Source organism: Crinia signifera, chromosome 8 (assembly GCF_055691185.1).
Source record: "Crinia signifera chromosome 8, ASM5569118v1, whole genome shotgun sequence".
In the NCBI taxonomy this organism is placed as follows: domain Eukaryota; kingdom Metazoa; phylum Chordata; class Amphibia; order Anura; family Myobatrachidae; genus Crinia; species Crinia signifera.
In genome coordinates this window covers 72,970,818-72,998,577 of record NC_139224.1, presented here as the reverse complement: position 1 = coordinate 72,998,577, position 27,760 = coordinate 72,970,818, and the positions used below count along the sequence as shown (strand labels likewise).

The window sequence follows — 27,760 nt, the reverse complement described above, 5'->3', positions numbered from 1 at the left end:
TATTTTAGAGAAGGATTTCTAGTGTTTTTTTTCTATGAATATACAGAACATCTCTTTATTAGGTGTTTTATATTTTATAAATATGGGCGAGCGGCCAGCATACATTGGTTCTGTATTCAATTTTATAATATACAGTATACAGTACATGATATAAATTCAAAATTTACTTGGTAATTGTCTGCAACAGATATACATTCATAGAGCAGAATAATGAAGTATGAATTTTTCATTGAAATAATATTTAGACATATTTAATATATGCATAAAGTGAATAAACAAAAAATTATGAATTATTAGTGATCTTAATTTACAGACATATATAATATATACATACAATGTATAAACAAAGGGTAAAAGAGAGGCATACAGAGTTATCTATATATATCAAGAATGCGTAAGTACTTATTATTTCTGTAATCCATTTTAATGGAGATCGAGCAGGGCTATAGGGACATCAATGCGGACATTGTTTAGATGATATTTTTTAATAACACTGCCTCATTTAACCCTTCCGATTAGATGAAATTCATCTTAAACATCCACAGGGTTTCTTGTTTGCATAGCCTGCGGAACATATCCCCCCTTATTTAATGTGGGGAACATGTTCTAGACCGGTGACTGTAACATCTTTAGGGTAACAATTATGACAAAGAAAAAAATGTCTGGAGACACTATGCCAGGCATGCCCAAAGTCAGGCCCGGGGGCCAATTGCGGCCCGTGCTGTCATTTCAAGTGGCCCTCCAGCTGGAAGCGGGCAGAGCATCAGATGTGGGAAGCACAGCACAGGACACTAAAGGTGGGGCCCCAGCGAGCGCGCCTTTACCTTGCTGTCTGCTGCAATGAGGAGGTGCCGGCCGCCACAGTCAGATGTGTTTGGTGTCCTACCCCTGCAGCTGCAATCGTATATCAACCTACTTCACAATCACAGTGACAGCAGTGTTTGGGGAGGGGGGCAGCAAGGGGGAAGCTTGCTCCCATAACATGCAGAGTGAAGGAGGACAGCAGCGGGAGCCCAAGCATCTCCTGTTCTTGCAGTGTGTGCTTTGCCTCTTCTTCCTCTGGCTCACACTAGGGGCTGGGAAACATATAGAGAAGGGAGAGGGCAGAGTGGGGACATACGGTGGAGAAGGGTCAGGCTGGGGGACATACAGTGAATGGAGGCAGTGATGGCCATTCAGAGACGGGGTTAAGTGGGGCAGACTGGGGGACATACAGTGAATGGGGGCAGAGTGGAGTACATAGTGAATGGGTGTCATACAGTGAATGGGAGTCATACAGGGGTCAGGCTTGGGGACATACAATGAATGGAGGCACTGATGGACATTAAGAGAACGGGGGCATGCTGTGGGACAGAGTGAATGGGTGCAGAGTGGGGAACATACAGTGAATGGGGGACATGCAGTGAAGGAGGGGCAGGCTGGGGGATATACAGTGAATGGGGGCAGTCTGGGGGAAATACAATGAAGGGGCAGGCTGGGGGACATAGAGTGAATGGGGGCAGAGTGGATGACCATTCTGATGTGATTAATGATTCAAAGAATGTCAGGCTGAATGGTCGGCCCCCACACATTTACACTTCACCAAATCTGGCCCTCGTCGCAAAAAGTTTGGACACCCCTGCACTATGCGTTTGAATTTGATTCAGAATATTTTGTCGATGTTCTAAAAATCGTTGTTTCAGAGATCTAGTAGTTCTTCCTATATACTTCATATTGCAGCTACATCGGAGTAGTTATATTACATAAGCAGTATCACAATTTATAAAGCTTTTTATCACATATGGTTTTTCATTATCGTCAGTTGTTATTATTGTGGTCTTATTTTTGATATAATTACAAGTAATACACTTATTTTTGCCACATTTGTAGCACCCTTGTATTTGTGCTTTATCAAGCCAATTTTTCTCTTTAGTTTCTTTCATTTCGGTTTTAAGGAGGCTGGGTGCCAAAAGATATTTTAGAGATTTATTCTTTCTGTAAATAAATTGTGGTCCAGGCGGAATAATGGAGTTCAGTATACCATGTTGCTTCTGAATACCATAATTTTTCTTAATAATTTTTCAAATATCTGCAGAGTAATCGTTATAGGTCGATATAAAGGACATATTATCTTCTTTATGTATCACATGCCCTGTATTTTTATGTTTTCTATCTTGTAACAGTTCTTCTCTGGATATGAGATAGGAGGTAGGTTGGCACAGGCTTAGAAACAATTAGTTAATGAAAATTAAATGGTAATAATTGGTATGAACCAAAATGAGAGAAGGCTGTTCAGGGGAAAACCTGATTAGCGATTACTGGTTGGTGGTGCTCCCAAAGAAAGTTCAGCATATATACTGAGAAGGGGGTGGTCTTATGAAGGAAGACTGAAGAAGAACCAATAGGTTTTTGGGGCACGCTTTATATAGTGTTTATAGAGGTATAATGAATGTATAGATGGCGTTGAATAAAACGTAACTTTTAATATTAAGCTTTTTAAGATAAATTGTTATGTATACTTATGTTGACACACCTTGTGTATATCTTTTGGAGTCCGAAATTAGTGAAGAACTCCTGCCGATAATTAGGTTAATTAATAAAAAATGCAACAAAAGCGAAAATGTTTAAGATATCGTTTGCCTGATAACAATTTTATATATAGTATAGTTCTGGCAAACGAAATAAGACACGGGTCACAGCCCACCACCACTAAGTTGTCCCCTACAGTGTCGGCATTATTGGTTATCCGGTGCCAAATGTAGAGAGGAAAAGAGAAGGGAGGGGTCAAAGAGGTTGTGGCTGCACCTCAGCGGTACTGACAGGCGTACTGTTCCAGTAGTTAAATACAGCACTGGATATTCCCTATAGGTCTCCCATACAGGTACTGATCCAGCCTTTCACTGCTTAGCTGCTGTGTTCGGATGGGTTACAGGCGGTCCAGTGAGGTATGGCTGTAAAACCCTGCCTGGTTGATTCCGATGTCAATAAGGTGGATGAGCCAAGGTGAGCTTCTGCTGTTCAGACAGTTCAGAGCAGATCAACCCTGTTACCATTGGAGCATTGCAGGGGTGCTCGCACAGACTGGGTGAATGAGAGAGCCACGAGATAAAATAGTTTAGCAATTGAAGGAGGTGCTAACAAACATAATCCTCATCTCTGCTGTCAATCATCATGCTAGCATTGGATGATTTGATGAGAGTCAGAGGGTCATGCAATAGCTTCCTCTAGGATGAAAAGGACAAGGGAATGTGGGGATATATATTCAGAAAAATTGATTTGAAGAGCTGGAAAAATTTGAAAAAATTAATAAATGTACCCACGGTCCCAAGATGAGAAAAAGAGTTGTTCCTGGTGTCCGTGTATTTATTACTCTGAGCACCAAAAGCACACCGGGGAATCCAAATATTGAATGGGATAATAGGACTCTGAACAATTGTGATTAGGTCCTTTTAGTAATATATGTCGCACTCATTGAGAAAGGCACAGACTAATCATATGCATATAGGTCTCCCAGGTGACCTTACTGGCTGTTATGGGTGCTGCATAATACTTTTTATGGCACATAAAGCCCTGAGCAAATATTCACATAGATGTATAATGGAAACAATCAAATAGTAAGTATCCAAATAGCAGGGAGCATACACATGAACAGATCAGATATTGTCAATTGCTATCCTGTGATAGCAGATATGTCACTGACTGGGAGTGCAGGGTTAAGTATCTGGGTGTTATTCACGATGAAAGATACTATTATATACAGATAAAAAAATAGATGAAACAAAAAGTATATACTTTGTATATGACTGACACGTGAGAGTTATTAGCTTAATCACCCTCTAAGTCTGTATTTGAAGGCTATTAACGGTCTGTGTTATGTTTTTCAAAGAATATAAGTGCCGTCAGTGTTTATAATAAACATATACAAAGCTTATATGCGGCATATACATAGCACAAACAATTCATCCACTAAACTGGGATCCTAGATAAGCACTGTGTGCGATATACCTGTCACGTGGGAGACCAGGGTATGGGGGTTTCCCCCGTTACCTAAGCCGGCTGCGGCCGCGGCCGGCGATGGTATCGCTGCTGTTAGTTCCAGGGGTAGGAGGTGAGAAGCTGGAGTAGCCGCTGATGTCTGCACCGTCCGTGCTGCTGCGCTGGGTTGAGAGAAATGATGGACAGATAGGAAGTAACTCCGTGTGTGTTACTCCTCTCTGCCGTCACTGGTGGGAGTGGTGGGGGCGTGACCACGTGTGTCCTCTGACACGTGTTTCGCGTTTAGGCTTGGTCACAGGGGTGTGTGAGTGTGGGATGGCTAGAAGGGATTACATGTAGTACGAGCGGGCCAATGGGAGAGTCTGAAAGTGGAGGCGGACGGCCTCTTGCTGCTGTCAAATGGACGCGTATCAGGTAACCATGGCTGCTGTGGCAACTAAGTTGCGTGTGCTGGTGGCTGCGGGGTTAATGACAAGATGTGAGGAGAAGTGAGAAATTGTAACCAATATTGGTGGTAAAGGGGTTGGATCGTGGAATGTGGCACGGATATATGGAATCATATGCGTGCAGCTGAAGAGAGGGAATGACCAGGAGGTAGCAGAATGACTGGATCCATTAATCTGGGAGAAAATGAAAATATGATACGTGGGGGGATCCTAATCGGGAGAGTATGCAAAGTGAATGGAACATATGTATATTATGCTATATACAGGAAGACATATAATATTATTAGAAAGGAGCAACTGACATGATTTGGAGAGCATAGTAGCGCTGTAGTATATTGGTCTGAGCAGTACTAATATACAATATACAAGGAGACATATACTATTATTAGAAAGGAGCAACTGACAGGATTTGGAGAGCATAGTAGCGCTGTGGTATATTAGTCTGAGCAGTACTAATATTCAACGTACAAGGAGACATATAATATTATTATTAGAAAGGAGCAACTGACAGGATTTGGAGAGCATAGTAGCGCTGTAGTAATTGGCGCTGGCGAGGCAATAGATGATGTCACAATTAGGACGTTATACTAAAATGTAAGAAGAAGCCTGTGGGTACAATTTCTGTGTAATATCAGGTGGGGAATATTATGGGGTATATGGAAGTGGAATAAAGAGAAAATGCACGAGGGAAGTGCATGATCAGAATTAGTCTAAGCAGTACTATTAAATATATATTATATATTATCATTAGATAGGAGCAGCTGACAAGAATTGGTAAGAATGGTGGCGCTCTGGTAATCTGCGCTGGCGAGGCAATAGACAATGTCATGCTAAAATGTAAACCTGTAGGTACACTCGATGAATATTATCAGGTGGAGAGTGTTATGAGGTACATAGAAGTGAGATAGGGAGGAAGTACACGAAGGAAGTACATATTCCAAAAATTGGTCTGGGCATTAATGTTGGGGTTGAATAGGTGTGAGAGATCTAGGTATAGGTAGAGGTTGAAAATGGCATGTATCACTCAAGGCCGTTATATAGTATGTAGCAGCTCTTGGGTATACATTTTGCAGTATAGGAGAAAGTGTCTCCACGGTGGAAAGAGAAAGGGTTCCATTTTCATTAACTGTTTAATGAAATGCAAAACAGTTTAAAGGTAATGCAACTGTCAATTCCTCCTAATGTGAAGTTCTCATAGAAAGGCACTATAGTTAATGTACTCATTGAGGCCCTTTGGAGCAAGTGTCCCTAGCTGGAAAATCCACCAGCTTTCCTTGTGGAGGAGTGCCTGATTAATGTCTCCTCCTCTTCTACCCAGATGTATTTGTTCCAGACCTGAAAATTTCAGATCCTCCGTGTTCGAGGCATGTATCCTTAGAAAGTGACGTGCAATTGAAGTGAGGGTTTTAAAGTTGTCTTTGTCCCTAGAGGCATTACGGATGTTACCTACAGTATGTGCTCCAAGATCCTCTGTTTTAGAGGTCGGGACATCATCCCATCATACCTAGCCTGACATGGGCAGGTGATGCAATATATGATGTTTTGGCATCTGCAGTTGTAGAAGCCTCTGATTCTGATGTCATCGCCGTATCGGTCTCTGATGGTCTGGGTGTTGGTGATGTGTTTGCATGCTTTGCAGCTGCCACATGGATAACTACCAACTGTTGTAGGCTGTGTGGCACGTTTTGCTACGTAATGGCTGCGGACCAGGTTATCCTTGAGATTGGATGATCTTCGCCAGCTCATGTCAGGTTTGGGACTCAATTTGGTGGCCAGGTCCTCATCTGTTAGTAGGATGTGCCAGTGTTTCTGAATGGAGTCTCTGACCTCCTTCCATTCGTTACAGAAATCGCCGACTATTCTGATGACTGGTGGAGTGTCTTCCTGTGGCTTGGTATGAAATAGGATCTCATCTCTAGTTCTCTGTTGGATAGCCTTCATGGATTTCTTAATCAGCCTCTTTGAGTAGCCCCTTTCTTGTAATCTGTTGGTCAGATCTTGGCACAGTATAGTGTACGTGGCGTCGTCCGAACAATTGCGTCTCAGCCTAAGGAATTCACCTTTCGGTAGGTTGGTAATGGTTGGAGGGAAGTGGGAACTGCTTCTGTGCAGAAGACTATTTGTAGAGGTAGTTTTTCTGTATAATTCTGTAGATAGAGCATTGTTGACACCTCGATATATACGGAGATCAAGAAATGTGATACTGTCCGGACTCTACTGGCGCAGATTACCAGAGCGTCACCATTCTTACCAATTCTTGTCAGCTGCTCCTATCTAATGATAATATATAATATATATTTAATAGTACTGCTTAGACTAATTCTGATCATGCACTTCCCTCGTGCATTTTCTCTTTATTCCACTTCCATATACCCCATAATATTCCCCACCTGATATTACACAGAAATTGTACCCACAGGCTTCTTCTTACATTTTAGTATAACGTCCTAATTGTGACATCATCTATTGCCTCGCCAGCGCCAATTACTACAGCGCTACTATGCTCTCCAAATCCTGTCAGTTGCTCCTTTCTAATAATAATATTATATGTCTCTTTGTACGTTGTATATTAGTACTGCTCAGACTAATATACCACAGCGCTACTATGCTCTCCAAATCCTGTCAGTTGCTCCTTTCTAATAATAGTATATGTCTCCTTGTATATTGTATATTAGTACTGCTCAGACCAATATACTACAGCGCAACTATGCTCTCCAAATCATGTCAGTTGCTCCTTTCTAATAATATTATATGTCTTCCTGTATATAGCATAATATACATATGTCCCATTCACTTTGCATACTCTCCCGATTAGGATCCCCCCACGTATCATATTTTCATTATCTCCCAGATTAATGGATCCAGTCATTCTGCTCCCTCCTGGTCATTCCCTCTCTTCAGCTGCACACATATGATTCCATATATCCGTGCCACATTCCACGATCCAACCCCTTTACCACCAATATTGGTTACAATTTCTCACTTCTCCTCACATCTTGTCATTAACCCCGCAGCCACCAGCACACGCAACTTAGTTGCCACAGCAGCCATGGTTACCTGATACGCGTCCATTTGACAGCAGCAAGAGGCCGTCCGCCTCCACTTTCAGACTCTCCCATTGGCCCGCTCGTACTACATGTAATCCCTCCTAGCCATCCCACACTCACACACCCCTGTGACCAAGCCTAAACGCGAAACACGTGTCAGAGGACACACGTGGTCACGCCCCCACCACTCCCACCAGTGACGGCAGAGAGGAGTAACACACACGGAGTTACTTCCTATCCGTCCATCGTTTCTCTCAACCCAGCGCAGCAGCACGGACGGTGCAGACATCAGCGGCTACTCCAGCTTCTCACCTCCTCCCCCTGGAACTAACAGCAGCGATACCATCGCCGGCCGCGGCCGCAGCCGGCTTAGGTAACGGAGAAAACCCCCATACCCTGGTCTCACACGTGACGGGTATATCGCACACAGTGCTTATCTAGGATCCCAGTTTAGTGGATAAATTGTTTGTGCTATGTATATGCCGCATATAAGCTTTGTATATGTTTATTATAAACACTGACGGCACTTACATTCTTTGAAAAACATAACACAGACCGTTAATAGCCTTCAATTACAGACTTAGAGGGTGATTAAGCTAATAACTCTCACGTGTCAGTCATATACAAAGTATATACTTTTTGTTTCATCTATTTTTTTTATCTGTATATAATAGTATCTTTAATCATGAATAACACCCAGATACTTAACCCTGCACTCCCAGTCAGTGACATATCTGCTATCACAGGATAGCAATTGACAATATCTGATCTGTTCATGTGTATGCTCCCTGCTATTTGGATACTTATTATTTGATTGTTTCCATTATACATCTATGTGAATATTTGCTCAGGGCTTTATGTGCCATAAAAAGTATTATGCAGCACCCATAACAGCCAGTAAGGTCACCTGGGAGACCTATATGCATATGATTAGTCTGTGCCTTTCTCAATGAGTGCGACATATATTACTAAAAGGACCTAATCACAATTGTTCAGAGTCCTATTATCCCATTCAATATTTGGATTCCCCGGTGTGCTTTTGGTGCTCAGAGTAATAAATACACGGACACCAGGAACAACTCTTTTTCCCATCTTGGGACCGTGGGTACATTTATTAATTTTTTCAAATTTTTCCAGCTCTTCAAATCAATTTTTCTGAATATATATCCCCACATTCCCTTGTCCTTTTCATCCTAGAGGAAGCTATTGCATGACCCTCTGACTCTCATCAAATCATCCAATGCTAGCATGATGATTGACAGCAGAGATGAAGATTATGTTTGTTAGCACCTCCTTCAATTGCTAAACTATTTTATATCGTGGCTCTCTCATTCACCCAGTCTGTGCGAGCACCCCTGCAATGCTCCAATGGTAACAGGGTTGATCTGCTCTGAACTGTCTGAACAGCAGAAGCTCACCTTGGCTCATCCACCTTATTGACATCGGAATCAACCAGGCAGGGTTATACAGCCATTCCTCACTGGACCGCCTGTAACCCATCCGAACACAGCAGCTAAGCAGTGAAAGGCTGGATCAGTACCTGTATGGGAGACCTATAGGGAATATCCAGTGCTGTATTTAACTACTGGAACAGTACGCCTGTCAGTACCGCTGAGGTGCAGCCACAACCTCTTTGACCCCTCCCTTCTCTTTTCCTCTCTACATTTGGCACCGGATAACCAATAATGCCGACACTGTAGGGGACAACTTAGTGGTGGTGGGCTGTGACCCGTGTCTTATTTCGTTTGCCAGAACTATACTATATATAAAATTGTTATCAGGCAAACGATATCTTAAACATTTTCGCTTTTGTTGCATTTTTTATTAATTAACCTAATTATCGGCAGGAGTTCTTCACTAATTTCGGACTCCAAAAGATATACACAAGGTGTGTCAACATAAGTATACATAACAATTTATCTTAAAAAGCTTAATATTAAAAGTTACGTTTTATTCAACGCCATCTATACATTCATTATACCTCTATAAACACTATATAAAGCGTGCCCCAAAAACCTATTGGTTCTCCTTCAGTCTTCCTTCATAAGACCACCCCCTTCTCAACAGTTCTTCTCTATCAAGTTCTCATGAAATCTCCCTAGCCTTGTTAACCAAGGTTGGGGGATAGCCCCTATCTACAAATGCTGACTCCATTTGTGTTGCTTGGGCATCAAACGTGACCTGTTTGGAACAGTTCCTTCTCAACCTGAGGAACTGATCTTTCGGCACGTATTTTACCCAAGGGCGATGGTGGGAGCTGGAAAAGTGTAGATAGTTGTTGGTACTGGTTTCTTTTATGAAATTTCGGGTGGTTATTTGGTTATTTTGTATTTCTACTGTTATATCCAGAAAATCAATAATGGTGGGGTGATGGTGATGAGTGAATTTCAAATTAAACTGATAATCATTAAGGTGAGAAACAAAATTGGATACCGATGTAGAATCTCCCTCCCAAATTATAAACAGGTTGTCTATGTAACGACCGCAGAGGACCAGGTTCGCGCCCCACGCCCCTCCCCATACGAGGTGGTCTTCGACCTCCCCCAAGTAGAGGTTGGCGTAACTGGGCGCGAACCTGGTCCCCATCGCTGTGCCCATTGTCTGTAAATAAAATTGATCCATAAACATAAAATAATTGTGTGTTAAAATGAAGTGAATGACTTGTAAAATAAATTTCTGATGTGAATCTGATAGATCATTATCTGGTTTCAATTTTTGTTCAATGGCAGAAATACCTAAATTATGTGAGATGTTCGAGTAAAGACTCTGAACATCCATCGTGATAAAGGAATAAGTGGGGCACCAAGAAATATGGTGAATTAAACGTAAAAAGTGTGTTGTGTCCTTTATGTGTGATTTTAACTGTGATACTCATGGCTGAAGGAAGGTGTCAACATAAAAAGAAAGGTTTGAAGTTAAAGATTTCACGAGAACTTGATAGAGAGGATCTGTTACAAGACAGAAAACATAAAAATACAGGGCATGTGATACATAAAGAAGAGAATATTTCCTTTATATCGACCTATAACGATTACTCTGCAGATATTAGAAAAATGATTAAGAAAAATTATGGTATTCTGAACCAAGATGGTATACTGGACTCCATTATTCCGCCTGAACCACAATTTATTTACAGAAAGAATAAATCTCTAAAAAATCTTTTGGCACCCAGCCTCCTTAAAACCAAAATGAAAGAAACTAAAGAGAAAAATTGGCTTGATAAAGCACAAATACAAGGGTGCTACAAATGTGGCAAAAATAAGTGTATTACTTGTAATTATATCACAAATAAGACCACAATAATAACAACTGACGGTAATGAAAAACCATATGTGTGATAAAAAGCTTTATAAATTGTGATACTGCTTATGTAATAAAACTACTCCGATGTAGCTGCAATATGAAGTATATAGGAAGAACTACTAGATCTCTGAAACAGTGATTTTTAGAACATCGACGAAATATTCTGAATCAAATTCAAACGCATAGTGTCTCCAGACATTTTTTTCTTTGTCATAATAGTGACCCTAAAGATCTTGCAGTCACCGGTCTAGAACATGTTCCCCACACTAAATGAGGGGGAGATAGGTTCCGCAGGCTATGCAAACAAGAAACCATGTGGATGTTTAAGATGAATGCCATCTACCCGGAAGGGTTAAATGAGGCAGTGGAATTAAATAATATCATCTAAACAATGTCCGCATTGATGTCCCTATAGCCCTGCTCGATCTCCATTAAATTGGATTACAGAAATAATAAGTACTTACACATTCTTGATATATAGATAACTCTGTATGTCTCTCTTTTACCCTTTGTTTATACATTGTATGTATCTAGATAATAAGTTGAAGAGTGTGTGTGCGTGTGTGTGTGCGTGTCTGTTGCATTGCGGGCACACCGTGGCACTCAGAGCTGCCAAATTTGGCAACAAGGTACCTCTGGACCTGTTACTGTGCACCTCGAATCCGTTTTTAGAAAATTTCAATGTAAAAAACTTTATGACAGGTTTGGGACCCCGCCATCGGTTGTCTAAACTATACAAATTCTTGCAATCTTGGGTACAAGGGGAGGAGTTAGAGCATCTGAAGTCACGTTGGGCGGAGGACATTCCCCGGTTGGATTCACTTTCGTGGAGTGAGATATTGGCGGCCCCTAGTAGAGCGACCATCTCAATCCGTATTCAGCAGGTCCAGTTCAATATTCTGCACCGTATATATATAACTCCGGTGAGTAGGAAAAGAATGTGCCTATCCGGTAATGACCTCTGCCCGAAGTGCCAGATAGAGCGGGGAACCCTTTGGCATTTATTGTGGGAGTGTCGTGAACTGCAAACTTTTTGGGGTAATGTTATCAATATACTGGTGGCGGTGGGGGTTCCACAATACATTCTTTCCCCTTCTGGTATGATATTGGGGGTATGGGAACACGGTCTACAGAATGAGCCTTGGTCACAACTAGTTAGGAATGTTTCAGCTATTGCCAAGGTTATAATTGCTAGGCACTGGATGGAAAGTGCAATTCCTTCTAGAGATGAGTGGATACACCTGGTGAACACTATATGCTCACATGAAAGATTTACTTATGCAAGTAGAGGGGCCCACTCTAAGTTTTATAAAACATGGGGAATTTGGCGCAACTCAAAATTTTATAAATTGGATTTTTGAACTACTATAATGTAAAAGGGATTTAATTATGATATTACTTCGGTCTTATGGTTTTTGTGGCACTAAACACGATGCACTATGCACTTTATTTAGATTAGAAAACTTCAATATAACATTTCTGCACTTAGGATTTATAGCACTCACGCTATTTTGAAATGTTAAGAGTATAATTTAGTACATTAAAATGGGATCTATGACCTATTTCCAAATTGAACTCGTTGCACTAGTCGCACTTAACACTTTACGAAAATTGCACCAGCAAGAGGGAATGCTCAATTGTTGTAAATAGCAAAATAGCAAGTTATGATCTTGGCTCACTGGATTATAAAAAAATTTCTAATTTTTTTTTTTTTTTTTTTGCTTTAGCAACCTAGTCTTTGCTACACTGTACTGAATAAGCAGTAGCTAATTGCAAATTGACCGGTTCTCCTTCTCCTCAAGTGTGAATGTGTTGAACGTTAATCAAGCTTTGTACCAGGATATGATGTAGTGTTTTGTCCTTTTGTATTGTTCTTATTATTGTATATGTATGTTTTCGTAATGTTTATAAAATAAAATAAAGACTCAATTTAAAAAAAAAAAAAAAAGAAATGTAAAAAACACCAAGGTTCAATTTGCCTTAACCCCTTCATGACAGAGCCAGTTTGTGCCTTCATGACAGAGCCCTTTTTTTCAAATCTGACATGTCTCACTTAAGTGGGGATAACTTTTTTTTGCTTTTACTTATCCCAGTGATTTTGAGATTGTTTTCTCGTGACACATTGTACTTCAAGTTAGTGGTAAATTTTCGTCGATACAGTCTGTGTTTTTTTGTGAAAAATACCAAAATATCGTGAAAAAATGGAAAATTTAGCAATTTGCAAAATGTTAAATTTTCTGCTTGTGAGACAAATAATCATACCACTCAAAATAGTTAATAACTAACATAGACCATATGTCTACTTTATGTTTCCATCATTATTTCAACTTCCTTTTAATTTTTTTGGACACTAGGAGGCTTACAATATGAATAGCAAATTCTCAAATTTTCATGAAAATTTCAAACACTGATTTTTTTAGGGACCAGTTCAGTTCTGATGTGACTTTGAGGGACTTGTATGTGAGACACCCCCATAAATGATGCCATTTCAAAAACTGCACCCCTCACAGTATTCAAAACAGCATTTTGGAAGTTTGTTAACCCTTTAGGTGTTTCACAGGAATTAAAACAAAGTGTAGGTGAAATTTCAAAATTTCTTTTTTTTTGCAGAGTTTCAATTTTAATACATTTTTTTAACGAATACAGTAGATTTTACTAGAGAAATGTGACTAAAAATTGATTCCCCCAATTCTTTTGTTTTCAAAAATATCCTATATGTGGCCCTAGTGTGCACGTTGACCAAACCACAGGCTTCATAATAGAAGGAGCACCTACTTGATTTTGGAGCCTCCTTTTTATGAGATTTTTTTTTAGGCACCATGTAGGTTTGTAGGCACCATAAGTGCTAAAAGTTAGGAACCTCCCCCACAAGTCACCCCATTTTGCAATCTACACCCCTCAGGGAATTCATCTAGGGGTATAGTGTACATTTCAAACCCCCAGGGGTTTCACCAATTTTGGTACAACTGGGATGTGAAAATGGAAAATTACATTTTTTTACACAAACATGCAGTTCTGGCTCAAAATTTTTCATTTTCACAAGGAATGAAGGAGACAAAGCACCCCAAAATCTGTGCCCCAATTTCTCCCGAGTACGGCAATGCCTCACATGTGACCAAAAAATACCAGTTGGGTGCATGGCAGGACTCAGAAGGGAAGGAGTGATTTTTGGATTTTGCAGCAAAGATTTTGGTGTAATGAATGGTGGGTGCTATGTTGCATTAGCAAGACTCCCAAAGCACCAATACAGTGGAACCCCCCCACAAGTCACCCCATTTTGCAAAGTACACCCCTCAGGGAATTCATCTAGGGGTATAGTGTACATTTCAAACCCCCAGGGGTTTCACCAATTTTGGTACAACTGGGATGTGAAAATGGAAAATTACATTTTTTTACACAAACATGCAGTTCTGGCTCAAAATTTTTCATTTTCACAAGGAATGAAGGAGACAAAGCACCCCAAAATCTGTGCCCCAATTTCTCCCGAGTACGGCAATGCCTCACATGTGACCAAAAAATACCAGTTGGGTGCATGGCAGGACTCAGAAGGGAAGGAGTGATTTTTGGATTTTGCAGCAAAGATTTTGGTGGAATGAATGGTGGGTGCTATGTTGCATTAGCAAGACTCCCAAAGCACCAATACAGTGGAACCCCCCCACAAGTCACCCCATTTTGCAAAGTACACCCCTCAGGGAATTCATCTAGGGGTATAGTGTACATTTCAAACCCCCAGGGGTTTCACCAATTTTGGTACAACTGGGATGTGAAAATGGAAAATTACATTTTTTTACACAAACATGCAGTTCTGGCTCAAAATTTTTCATTTTCACAAGGAATGAAGGAGACAAAGCACCCCAAAATCTGTGCCCCAATTTCTCCCGAGTACGGCAATGCCTCACATGTGACCAAAAAATACCAGTTGGGTGCATGGCAGGACTCAGAAGGGAAGGAGTGATTTTTGGATTTTGCAGCACAGATTCTGGTGGAATGAATGGTGGGTGCTATGTTGCACCAATACAGTGGAACCCCCCCACAAGTCACCCCATTTTGCAAAGTACACCCCTCAGGGAATTCATCTAGGGGTATAGTGTACATTTCAAACCCCCAGGGGTTTCACCAATTTTGGTACAACTGGGATGTGAAAATGGAAAATTACATTTTTTTACACAAACATGCAGTTCTGGCTCAAAATTTTTCATTTTCACAAGGAATGAAGGAGACAAAGCACCCCAAAATCTGTGCCCCAATTTCTCCCGAGTACGGCAATGCCTCACATGTGACCAAAAAATACCAGTTGGGTGCATGGCAGGACTCAGAAGGGAAGGAGTGATTTTTGGATTTTGCAGCAAAGATTTTGGTGGAATGAATGGTGGGTGCTATGTTGCATTAGCAAGACTCCCAAAGCACCAATACAGTGGAACCCCCCCACAAGTCACCCCATTTTGCAAAGTACACCCCTCAGGGAATTCATCTAGGGGTATAGTGTACATTTCAAACCCCCAGGGGTTTCACCAATTTTGGTACAACTGGGATGTGAAAATGGAAAATTACATTTTTTTACACAAACATGCAGTTCTGGCTCAAAATTTTTCATTTTCACAAGGAATGAAGGAGACAAAGCACCCCAAAATCTGTGCCCCAATTTCTCCCGAGTACGGCAATGCCTCACATGTGACCAAAAAATACCAGTTGGGTGCATGGCAGGACTTAGAAGGGAAGGAGTGATTTTTGGATTTTGCAGCTCAGATTCTGGTGGAATTTTGGTGGGTGCTATGTCGCATTAGCAAGACCCCCCAAGCACCAATACAGTGGAACCCCCCACAAGTGACCCCATTTTGCAAACTACACCCCTCAGGGAATTCATCTAGGGGTATAGTGTACATTTCAAACCCCCAGGGGTTTCACCAATTTTGGTACAACTGGGATGTGAAAATGGAAAATTACATTTTTTTACACAAACATGCAGTTCTGGCTCAAAATTTTTCATTTTCACAAGGAATGAAGGAGACAAAGCACCCCAAAATCTGTGCCCCAATTTCTCCCGAGTACGGCAATGCCTCACATGTGACCAAAAAATACCAGTTGGGTGCATGGCAGGACTCAGAAGGGAAGGAGTGATTTTTGGATTTTGCAGCACAGATTTTGGTGGAATGAATGGTGGGTGCTATGTTGCATTACCAATACAGTGGAACCCCCCCACAAGTGACCCCATTTTGCAAACTACACCCCTCAGGGAATTCATCTAGGGGTATAGTGTACATTTCAAACCCCCAGGGGTTTCATCAATTTTGGTACAACTGGGCAGTGAAAATGAAAAAAATACATTTTTTTACACAAAAATGTACTTCTGGCTCAAAATTTTTCATTTTCACAAGGAATGAAGGAGACAAAGCACCCCAAAATCTGTGCCCCCATTTCTCCAGAGTACGGCAATGCCTCACATGTGACCAAAAAATACCAGTTGGGTGCATGGCAGGACTCAGAAGGGAAGGAGTGATTTTTGGATTTTGCAGCACAGATTTTGGTGGAATGAATGGTGGGTGCTATGTTGCATTACCAATACAGTGGAACCCCCCCACAAGTGACCCCATTTTGCAAACTACACCCCTCAGGGAATTCATCTAGGGGTATAGTGTACATTTCAAACCCCCAGGGGTTTCATCAATTTTGGTACAACTGGGCAGTGAAAATGAAAAAAATACATTTTTTTACACTAAAATGTACTTCTGGCTCAAAATTTTTCATTTTCACAAGGAATGAAGGAGACAAAGCACCCCAAAATCTGTGCCCCCATTTCTCCAGAGTACGGCAATGCCTCACATGTGACCAAAAAATACCAGTTGGGTGCATGGCAGGACTCAGAAGGGAAGGAGTGATTTTTGTTTTTTGCAGCTCAGATTCTGGTGGAATGAATGGTGGGTGCTATGTGGCATTAGCAAGACCCCCGAAGCACGGTGAAATGATGAACCTAATAATCCATAGATGTGTGGTATATTTTGAAACACTCCTTTATACATAGGCCGGGTTTGTCGGGGCAAGTTTCACAGTGGAAAATAGTTTCCTTTCTTATTCCCTTTTTATAGCAAACTTTGCACCTTTTTTGTGTCCTGCCCTTTCTTGCAGTGGAGGGGATTTCGTTGGGAAAATGCTGCCCTGGTACAATACGGGGGCCAGTACTAGAAGTACTGGGGCCCTCTGCCTGCTGATTCCCAAATGTTAGGCTCTTTATGACTTCCTCTTGAAAGTGCATAAATGTCCCCCTCTGGCCGGTAGAACGGAATAGCACGTAAGCGTTATACAGTGCCATCTGGATGATATACACGGCCAGCTTCTTGTACCAGATATTTGTTTTCCGCAGGGCACTGTACGGCTTCAGTACCTGATCTGAAAGATCCACTCCGCCCATGTACTTATTGTAATCTAGGATACAATTTGGTTTTGAGGTGTGGGTACTGGTACCTCGTACAGGGATGGAGGTGGTACTGTCTCCATGAATTGTTGTCAGTATAAGGACATCCCTCTTGTCCTTATATTTGACCAACAACATATTTTCGGTGCATATTCCCCTGCTTTCACCCCTTCTCATTACTTGGGCAATGTGCGTTTTGGGGAGGCCTCTTTGGTTCTTGCGCACAGTACCGCAAGCTGCTGTACCTCTTGAACCAAGGGCCTTAAACAGGGGGATGCTGGTGTAAAAGTTATCCACATAGAGGTGATAACCCTTATCCAGGAAGGGGTGCATTAAATCCCAGACAATTTTTCCACTAACACCTACGAGGGAGGGGGGGCATTCTGGTGGTTCAATTCTTGAATCCTTCCCTTCATATACCCTAAACTTGTGGGTGTACCCTGTGGTGCTTTCACACAGCTTATACATTTTTATGCCATACCTTGCCCTCTTACTGGGAAGGTACTGGCGGAATTTAACCCTTCCTTTAAAATGTATAAGGGACTCGTCGATACTAATACATTTATCAGGGATGTATAGCTCTGCAAATTTGGCACTGAAATGATCAATGACCGGCCTAACTTTGAATAGCCTGTCAAAGGTGGGATCATCTCTGGGTGGGCACTGTGCATTATCGGTGTAATGTATAAATTTATGGATTGCCTCAAAACGAGCCCGGGGCATGGCCATACGGTGAAATGGGGTGCTGTACAGAACATCTGTACTCCAATATTGCCTAATTTGTGGCTTTTTTACTATGCCCATATGTAACACCAGACCCCAAAACGTCATCATCTCTACTGCATCTACAGGGGTCCACCTAGCAAATGATGACGTGGGGTTTTGAGCAATAAACTGCTGGGCATATAAATTAGTTTGGTCCACCATTAAATTTATAAAATCATCAGAGAAAAATAATTTGAAAAAGTCAATTTCTCTGAGACCTGTTGAATCAAATTGGATTCCTGGGATGGCCAAAAACTCAGGAACCTGGGGCTCAAAATTGTCTGGTGGTGGGGTCCATACGAGATCAATTATTGGGGGGGGTCTCAGCTGCTCTACGGGGGCGTCTTTGAGGGGGTCCCTCATCATCAGAGGAGGAAGAGGAGCTTAAGACAAATCCTTCAAATTCCCCGCTTGCCTCACTGGCTGTGTCAGAGTCAGAGGCAAGCATGGCATATGCCTCCTCCACCGAATACATTCTCCTGGATGACTGGGACGACATTTGGGATGACATTTGGGATGCCATTTATATTTTTGTGTTACTGGTAGTGAAATGTTTCAACACGTGTATAGTGTAGGGGGGGGTACAAACTTTATTTCAACCCGGGGGGTATGTAGTGTGTAGTGCAGAAAAAAAAAAATACAAAAAAAAAAAATGGAAGGGTTCAAAAAAAAAAAAAAAATGGAAGGGGTTAAAAAAAAAAAAAATGGAAGGGGTTAAAAAAAAAATGGAAGGGGTTAAAAAAAAAAATGGAAGGGGTTAAAAAAAAAAAAATGGAAGGGGTTAAAAAAAAAAAAGGTCCTGCGCCAAAAATTGAGCACAGATGTTGGTCAGTAACGTCCGTCACTGAACAGCGCTCAAAGGCAACAGGAATTTGATCCAAAAAAAAAAAAAATAGATCAACCCTGTGCCGAAAAAGCTGATCAGTGATGTACGTCACTGATCAGCGCACAGTGGCCACAGGACACACACAAAATCACAGTGTGTGTAAAAAAAAAAATGTAAAAAAGACCCCACAGCACTCACAAAAAAATAAAAAAAGGTGATCAGTGATGCGACACTGATTACCAGTGAGGGGCAGCAGGTGCACAACCTTTGGTGGTACTGACAGGTATATATAAAAAAAAAAACCTCTGTACCCCCAAAAAGTTGCTGATCACCTCAGATATAGTGATCAGCACAAAAGGCGGGGGCAGCAGACACAAAATTTAGCACTCTCTATCACTCTCTGTCACTATCTCTCTCTATCTCTCTATCTCTCACTATCTATCACTCTATGACACTGCAGCAGCAGCACTGACAGGTATATCTATATATAAAAAAAAACCTGCGCCCCCAAAAAGTTGCTGATCAGTTAATTTATACTGATCAGCACAAAAGGGGGGGCAGCAGTCAGTTATATAAAAATATATAGCACAATCTGTCACTATCTCTCTATCTCTCTCTCTCTATCTCTCTCTATCTCTCTCTATCTATCTATAGCTCTATCACACTGCAGCAGCACAAAATATAGCACTAGGCCTCTCTATCTCTCTCTATCTCTCTCTATCTCTTTCAGTTATATAAAAAATATATAGCACAATCTGTCACTATCTCTCTCTCTATCTCTCTCTCTCTATCTCTCTCTATCTCTCTCTATCTCTCTATCTATAGCTCTATCACACTGCAGCAGCACAAAATATAGCACTAGGCCTCTCTATCTCTCTCTATCTCTCTCTATCTCTCTCTCTCTAACTCTCTCTCTATCTAATAAATCGCAGCAGCACAAGATGTCACAGGATGTCACAAGATGTCACAATCATAAGCAATATCAATGATCAGGTAAGTATTTTGGATGGGTTCTGGTCAGTATAGGCGGCAGCTGGGCACGGTGACCGCACTGCACGCTATTCCAGACCGGAATGGCGTCTGCAGTGCAGTCACCGTTAGTTTAAACCCCCCTCCATGGCTGTGATTGGTCCGTCGGTCCGACGAACCAATCACGGCCTTTGGGGGCGGGAGGGGTGAGGTGGGGTGACACCAGTGTCACCCTTACACCCCGCGGTGATTGGTGCTGTACTTTACAGCACCAATCACCTCCGATCCCGTGTCACCGGCGAACGTTATTCGCCGGTGACACAGAAAACGCTGTGAATGGCTGTTCACAATGAACAGCCAATCACAGCGATCGCCGACGGGGGGGCGGCATCGCCGCCCCCCCTGGGCATGCACGGACATGTCTGCTGTCAGGGACAGCAGACATCGTCCCTCTGTCACTGCGTCTCTAGACGCAGTGACAGTTTTAAGCCATGACGTATATATACGTCAACGGTCGGGAAGTACTTCCCGGCCATGACGTATATATACGTCAAATGTCGTGAAGGGGTTAATTAATGATCTGGAGAAAAAACTCGACGATCAGGTAAATCGAAGACAAAGGAACAACACCACACCTGAGTTCATTGCTGTCATTTAATATGAATGCAAACACATTCTAGCATTATGGTGAAGGCTTTCAACAATTGGGAATAATTGGGGAAATACATAGACCACACATCACACACACACATACACATTGTACACACACAACCACACACATCACACACACAGTACACCATATATGCACACACAGCACACTACACACACACATATACTGTATACGGAGCACACCACACACACTTACACATTGGACAGATACACACACATACATAACACACCACAAGCAGTACAACACACACCCATATACACTACAACACACCCAAAAACAGTACAACACACACACACACAGAACACACACACACTTATACCCCTTTTACACTAAAAAACCCGAATCCAACATGGCATTTGGAACGCGGATCCAAGCCAAGTCGGATCTGGGATTTTCACCGTTTACGCTGTCGTGCCTACCTGCAGTGTAGATGGAGGTGGCGCTTGAAGATGACATCATCTCCAAGCACTGGGACCGTGATCACCCCTGCCAGGACCACCGATCATTGCCCTGGGGGTAAGTCCAGCACCAAAGTAAGCTGCTGGGCTGCCCCCAGCCCCCGTGCACCCCCCATCTGCGAAGTGAATGGATGCCGCACACAGACATCCATTCACCTCCTCCCTGACTGCAGAGTACAGCAGACAGCAGTGGAGGCTGTGTGTGACCCCTGTCCAACTTCCAGGATGCTGCGGTCTGGAGGTTGGGCTTCCGCCATTGATGTAAACAGGAGCCGGGTCAGATGAATGTGACAGGTAGCAGGTGGGATGAATATGACATGTAGTGTGACATAGAGGTGCATGTCCCTGCATCACCCCGCCATCTCTGTCCCTGCGTCAGCCCGCCATCTCTGTCCCTGCATCACCCCATCTCTGTCCCTGCATCACCCCGCCATCTCTGTCCCTGCATCACCCCGCCATCTCTGTCCCTGCATCACCCCAACATCTCTGTCCCTGCATCACCCCGCCATCTCGGTCCCTGCATCACCCCGCCATCTCTGTCCCTGTATCACCCTACCGTCTCTTTCCATGTGTCACCCCACCATGTGGCATATTGAGAACTTTGGCACAATCCAGGTGGCATAATGTGAATTTTGGCTCAATCCGGGTGGCATAATGTGAATTTTGGCACCATCCGTGTGGCATAAAGTGAATTTTGGCACTTTCTGTGTGGCATAATGTGAATTTTGGCTCAATCCGGGAGGCATGATGTGAATTTGGGCTTATTCCAGGTGGCATGATGTGAATTTTGCCTCAAACCATGTTGCATAATCTGAATTTTGGCTCAATTTATGTAGCATAATGGGAATTTTGGTTCTTTCCGGGTGGTATAATGTGAATGTTTTTGCTCATTCTGTGTCGCATAAGGGGAATTTTGGCTCTTTCCGCATGGCATAATAATTAAGGGGCAAGTGTAAGGGGGTCTACTACTCTTTCGCATAATGTGTACAGGGGGCATACAGCATGGTACACTACACTCAAGGACATGCCCCCTTTTGAGTGGCAACACCCGCTTTTTCTGGAGTGTGCACATAACTTAATCCTTTAATTTCCCATACCTTACTGTACCCCCACTTCCAAATTTCCACTTCGACTATTGCACACATATATTTATACGTAGCGCACCTCACACACTTACACATTGGACAGATACAACACAACACACCACACCACAGTACACACACCCACATACACTACAACACACACAAAAACAGTACAATGCACACAAACACACGAAAATACTGTAAATGCATCATAGGTGCTAAATCTCATGAGTGGATGTGGAATTCATCAACACACACAAGCTATCAAGTCAGGAGCGGTGTGTTTCAAACAACAACACAACACCTAATTTCATTGCTGGCATTGAGTATCAATGCAAACACATTATAACATTATGGTGGAGGTTTTAATAAATTACAATCTTGAGCCATAAAGGCAGCATAAGACAACATTTTACAGCAATTTTGGGGAAAAAAATCCAAGGTTGTCCCGGGCAACGCCGGGCGGGCCAGCTAGTATATTATAAAAGTCTGTAAAATTAAGATCACTAATAATTCATTCATTTTTGTTTATTCAGTTTATGCATATATTAAATATGTCTAAATATTATTGCAATGAAAAATTCATACTTCATTATTCTGCTCTATGAATGTATATCTGTTTCAGACAATTATCAAGTACATTTTTAATTTGTATCATGTATACTGTATATTATAAAATTGAATAGAATAGAGAACAATGTATGCTGGCCGCTCGCCCGTATTTCTAAAATATAAAACACCTAATAAAGAATTGTTCTGTATATTCATAGAAAAAAAAACACTAGAAATCCTTTTCTAAAATAAAAATTAACCCCATTAGTAATCGACTAAGGTATATAATGCCGGCATTGCAACTTAGAATATACCAGTCAGTAGGATGACAGCCAGCATGCAATGATGTCATGGTATCCAAACAAATGTGCTAGACGCTGGAAACCAAGCATTCCGTGGACCGATGCTTTCTAGCGTTCCAAAAGCGGGAACTGTGTCATTTGACGTTCCGGATACCGGAAGTTGGGCAGAAACACCGCCAGCCCGAAAAAACAGAATTCTAGTAAGTAAATCCTCTATAATTTCAATAGTTTTTAAGAAAACTTAAAAACGCTACTATTAGGTTTGTCTTCTGCTCAAAATGATGTGTTTGTTTAATGGTTTTTCTTAATACAATGGTCAATTATTGATATTGCCTGACTGATTGTCGGGAGGAACCATAATAATACAGGGTATATAAACCCCACATGGCTAGACCATAGCATCACCTTGAAAAAGCTGAACACTCAGCGAAACACGTCGGTGGGCCACTGTACTCCCCCCCTGGCATACCTCTAAGGATAAAAGATCCTCTCTTCCTCACTGGCGACCTCCGAAGAAACCATTCCAATACACCTGGCAATGCTGTCACCTTCTTGAGAAAAAGAATCCATCTGGATACCACAAACTGGGAAGCTCCACAAGGTTTTTGACCATCCTCCAGCGGTTGTGCAATACATCCATTCAACATTTCTGCAGAAATAGTGAGGACCACGGACCCAAGCCCGGAAAGGATCCCAAGTTTCAAGTAATGAGATCCATTCCATTCATTTCTCACAAACTTTACCCATTGCCCATTGCCAAAACCTGTCCCATTTCAAGGAGGACTGTTCCTAAAAAAGACGCCAGCCACCAGGGGAGGGTACAATGTACTTTAAATTTTAAACATTTATTTTTTTAATGTGTATATTGTGTATCAATAAATAATGAAATAACCCGCAATCCCATATGTCTAATTTTATCACAGCGCTGACATTTTTCTTGTTGTTGTGCTAATTAATTTTAGTGCTTCACTATTTTTTTTTAAATAAACATTTTATTAGTTTTTATAAATGTCAATGCACATAAACATAGACATAATGATCTCAACAGTTAAGAACCAGCCCCTCTACTTTTACAGTTTCAAATGCCTATTGCTGTTGTACCACTTACTCATGTTAGCCCAATGCACATACCTTACCATATACTGCACTGACTGCATCTTTTCTGTAAAGGTGACTCAGGATATTGGTGTCTTCCGTGGCTCATGACACCTCTGCATTCCCCAGAAGGCACTGCACAGCATCGCTATAACGAATCACATGTTGCCACCCGCAATGTTGTGGAACGCACCTTTGGGGTGCTGAAAAGTCATTTCAGGTGTTTGGACAGTTCATCAGGAATACTGCTTTACCACCCAGCAATAGTAGTGATGATCGTCCAGGCTTGCTGCATGTTACACAACATTGCCCTGGCCCAACCTTCCTATGTTGAGGATGCCGATGCAGCAGTCCTGCAGGAAGCTCAAATGCCGATGCAACGGTAGTGCGGGGTACGCAGAGGGGGGAATCTGATGCGCAGGGAGATCATCAGGCGCTACTTTTCAGGTAAGTAAATGTGTCTTTTAACCTACCCTGTACCTTGCCTGTAAGTGTGCACGCATAAACTGAACTAAGTACCATACTTTCTCATCAATATATAGGGGAGTAATCAGAGGCCTGTTCATGAGGTTGCTTGATCCTGATGTATCCCTTGGTGACGGCATGCTGGTAAGTACATTATTGAATATTTAAATACCAGTGGGATCACACTCATGGGTCTGCAGCTACTGTTGAACTACACATCCCAGCATGCCCTGGCACAGTTTAAGCAATCCATTGTATGAAAGGTGTGCCAGATCATGCTGGAATGTGTACTTCCACAGCAACTGGAGACCCATCACTTTAATTCCATAGTTGTATAACTAGTACAGTTACAAGGTAAGGCACTGGAGACATTTTCTAACATACCTACACATTTTAACCATTTCTATAGTATGAAACCATTTCTGTCATAGCACAAATACATTTTTAGTAAATAGACCACAAAAACTTCAGTTTGGTGCATGTCATTTTTACTAGAAAACTTTGCAGAAGCGCTTCTTGACATTTTGGACAGTGCGCTTGTGGTTGCTGACTGCGTTGACGGCCTGAGTAATGGACAGCCACATGGCCCTCTTACGCTGTGCAGTGGACTTATGATGGTGTTTCCCCTGCAGCCAGTCATATACAGGGATAATGACCCTGACTAATGCTGCATTCTCTTCATGGGTGCGCCCAGTATCTCCCTCCTCCTCCAGCTCCTCCATGGCCATGTTCGCCTCCTCCTCCAGAGCAGTCTCCCCCTCTTTCTCCTCCTTCTCCTCCTCACCGCCATCTTCATCCACTTCATCCCAGTCGAACTCTGAGATGTGGACCTCCTTCTTCTGTCTGGGTGATGAACACATCCTGGGTGAGAGAATGGGATGGGGATGCCAGAGGGTCTTCTACCTCCTCCTGCAGGGCCTGCTCCTCTGGGGCCTGTGCTGGCCTTGCTGTGGCCATGTTGCCTGCCACACTGCTGCCTCTCCCTCTGCCACTGCTGCCTCTCAGCATACCTCTGCTTTCTCTCCCCCTGGCTCCTCTGGTAGTGCTTGGTTTGACTGGCCCCCTGCTACCTCTCCCAACCCCCCTTCCACACTTCTCTCCACTCAGTCCAACAGCTCCTCTCCATTCTCCTTACTCCCTATCAAAGATTAAAATTGTGCCAGTGCCCCTTTATATAGGGGGTGTGATGCATAATGTAGGGGACTTAGGTGGGCCAATAGGTTAGGGGGTTCTTTGGCATGCGGAGGCAGTGTTGTAATTCGCATTCTGGTTGGTCCAAAACTCACACATGACCGGCGCATTAAATCGCACTTTTATGTGTCATAATCCCGCACCACATCGCATCTATTTGCACTTTATAGCTGCTTATTCACATCCCATTAAATATGCGAATTACACAGGAAAAATGCGTAAAAAATGTGATGTGCGCCAATATGGTGCGATTTTAAAAAGTGCGAAAAACTCTCATTCTATTAAATGTCACCCATAATTTATTTTGGCCACTATGGACGTCCACTCCTTATATACAGTGATCCCCCACAGGGATGGCCTATGAGCATTAACTAATGCCTTGGACAAATGACTGACGCTATCACCACCTACCTCCTTCCTCACCGAACTAGCCGAGCTTGTGTTGACATGTAACCATTTCATGTATCATAATGCGTATTACTTGCAAATTGCAGGCACCGCAATGGGGTCAAACCTGGCGCCATCCTATGCAGGCCTATATATGACGGATTACAAGACAACGCACATTTATCCTGCATGCCAACATCATCTCTTGCATAATTAGCGTCAAATTGACGATGTCTTTGTGTTCTGGAATGGAATTCGAGTCAATGGTAAATCATCTCAATCAAATGGGGCACCCAGTGAGGTTTACTTACCAAGTTGATGCTATGTCCATCAATTTTTTGGAGATAAACTTCAACATTGTTAATGGAAAACTACAAACATGTCTATTCCACAAAGCTACAGACCGCAACACGTTGCTATTAAGCTCCAGTCAACATCCACCAACCCTCAAAGAAAACCTCCCAGTCTCCCAATTCATGAGGGTCATACGTTACAACACGGACCCTATCAAAATGGAGATACAACTCAAAGCGATGTCCTTAAAATTCCAACAACGAGGATATGACATTGATGTAATAGACCGCTGCCTCCACAAAGCAAGGACCAACATGAGGAAGACTAACCTCCACGATGGTACTCTGAGAATCCCTGACAAACAGAAGAAGGATCGGATGATCTTTGTTAATACAAATGACCATACCTCACACAGGATCCAGAAGAGCCTAAGACGACACTGGCCCATCATAGCATCTGACAATGCCCTCAAACTCCAACATTATGGACCCCCGATGATGGCATACCGAAGTAACCCGAAACTCAAACAGATTTTGATGCGACCAATGGCGAACCCAACTACAAAGCAGGAACCCAGGCTGTTACCAGTGTACTGGGTGCACAACCTGCAATAGCATGCTGACAGGCCCAACCTTTCCACACCCGCATACAGGAAAACCTATTAAGATTAAATACAGGCTGCACTGTCAGCTTGATCATGTTATCTACACTCTGCACTGTCCATGTGGTCTTACATATGTCGGCATGACATCTAGGAAATTTAGAGAAAGGATGGCCAACCATCGCCACTCTGTCAGAACAGCCATCAAAACCGGGAAGGCTGAACAACCAGTCCCCCACCACTTCCTACAGGTTGGACACCAGACTTCAACCTTGAGATGTCGACTTATCTATTGGATTCCTCCCTCCCCAAGGGGAGGTGACAGGGTCTTACAACTACGAAAATGCGAAAGTAGATGGACCCATCAACTAGACACCATCTCTCCCAGAGGGATGAACGAGAACAACCCACTCTTCATCTTCCTGAAATGATCCAAGACCACAGCTACATTGTGACTTTGCACATAGAGGCATAACACATCTATCTGGACTTCTTGGACGATTCTGGTCGATGGCATTCCTGACCTATTATGGACAGATTTTTTCATTTTTCTAATTTTTCTAATTTTTTACATTTTTTCACATTTTTCATATTTTTCATGTTTTTTTCATTTTTTCATATTCCAGAATTTCCATTTTCCCCCCTTTTCTATTTTTTAGAGAGATTTTTCAAGTTTTTTTCAATTTGTCAACATTTTGCGTGAACTGTCTCACAGAATATTTGTGTGTTCTATGATTGTGCATAACCTCAGTCCTGGTCTTACCCACGCCTCTTTTTTTATATTTATTAAAAAGATAGACAACAAACCCCATCCTGTACCTATCTTTACCTACAATAGCCTAACATTCCAATTTGCCTTGAAACACCCTGTCTACGCGATCTTGCCTTATCTCTTAAAATACCTTGACACATATATATGTGCA

General features: G+C 42.3%; 1 protein-coding gene and 1 long non-coding RNA gene across 2 annotated transcripts in view; one reads left to right on the top strand and one right to left on the bottom strand.

Moving 5' to 3' along the window:
- Positions 1–27,760, bottom strand: part of DDR2 (discoidin domain receptor tyrosine kinase 2) — a 589,808-nt gene that overhangs the window by 449,251 nt on the left and 112,797 nt on the right. The gene's annotated exons all lie outside the window — the stretch shown is intronic.
- The window catches only part of LOC146026217 (uncharacterized), a 36,021-nt gene continuing 31,678 nt past the window's right edge, over positions 23,418–27,760 (top strand). The window contains exons 1-2 of the long non-coding RNA XR_014454390.1: positions 23,418–24,346; positions 24,442–24,508. This is a non-coding gene — a long non-coding RNA (uncharacterized LOC146026217). The remainder of the gene's footprint in view (positions 24,347–24,441; positions 24,509–27,760) is intronic.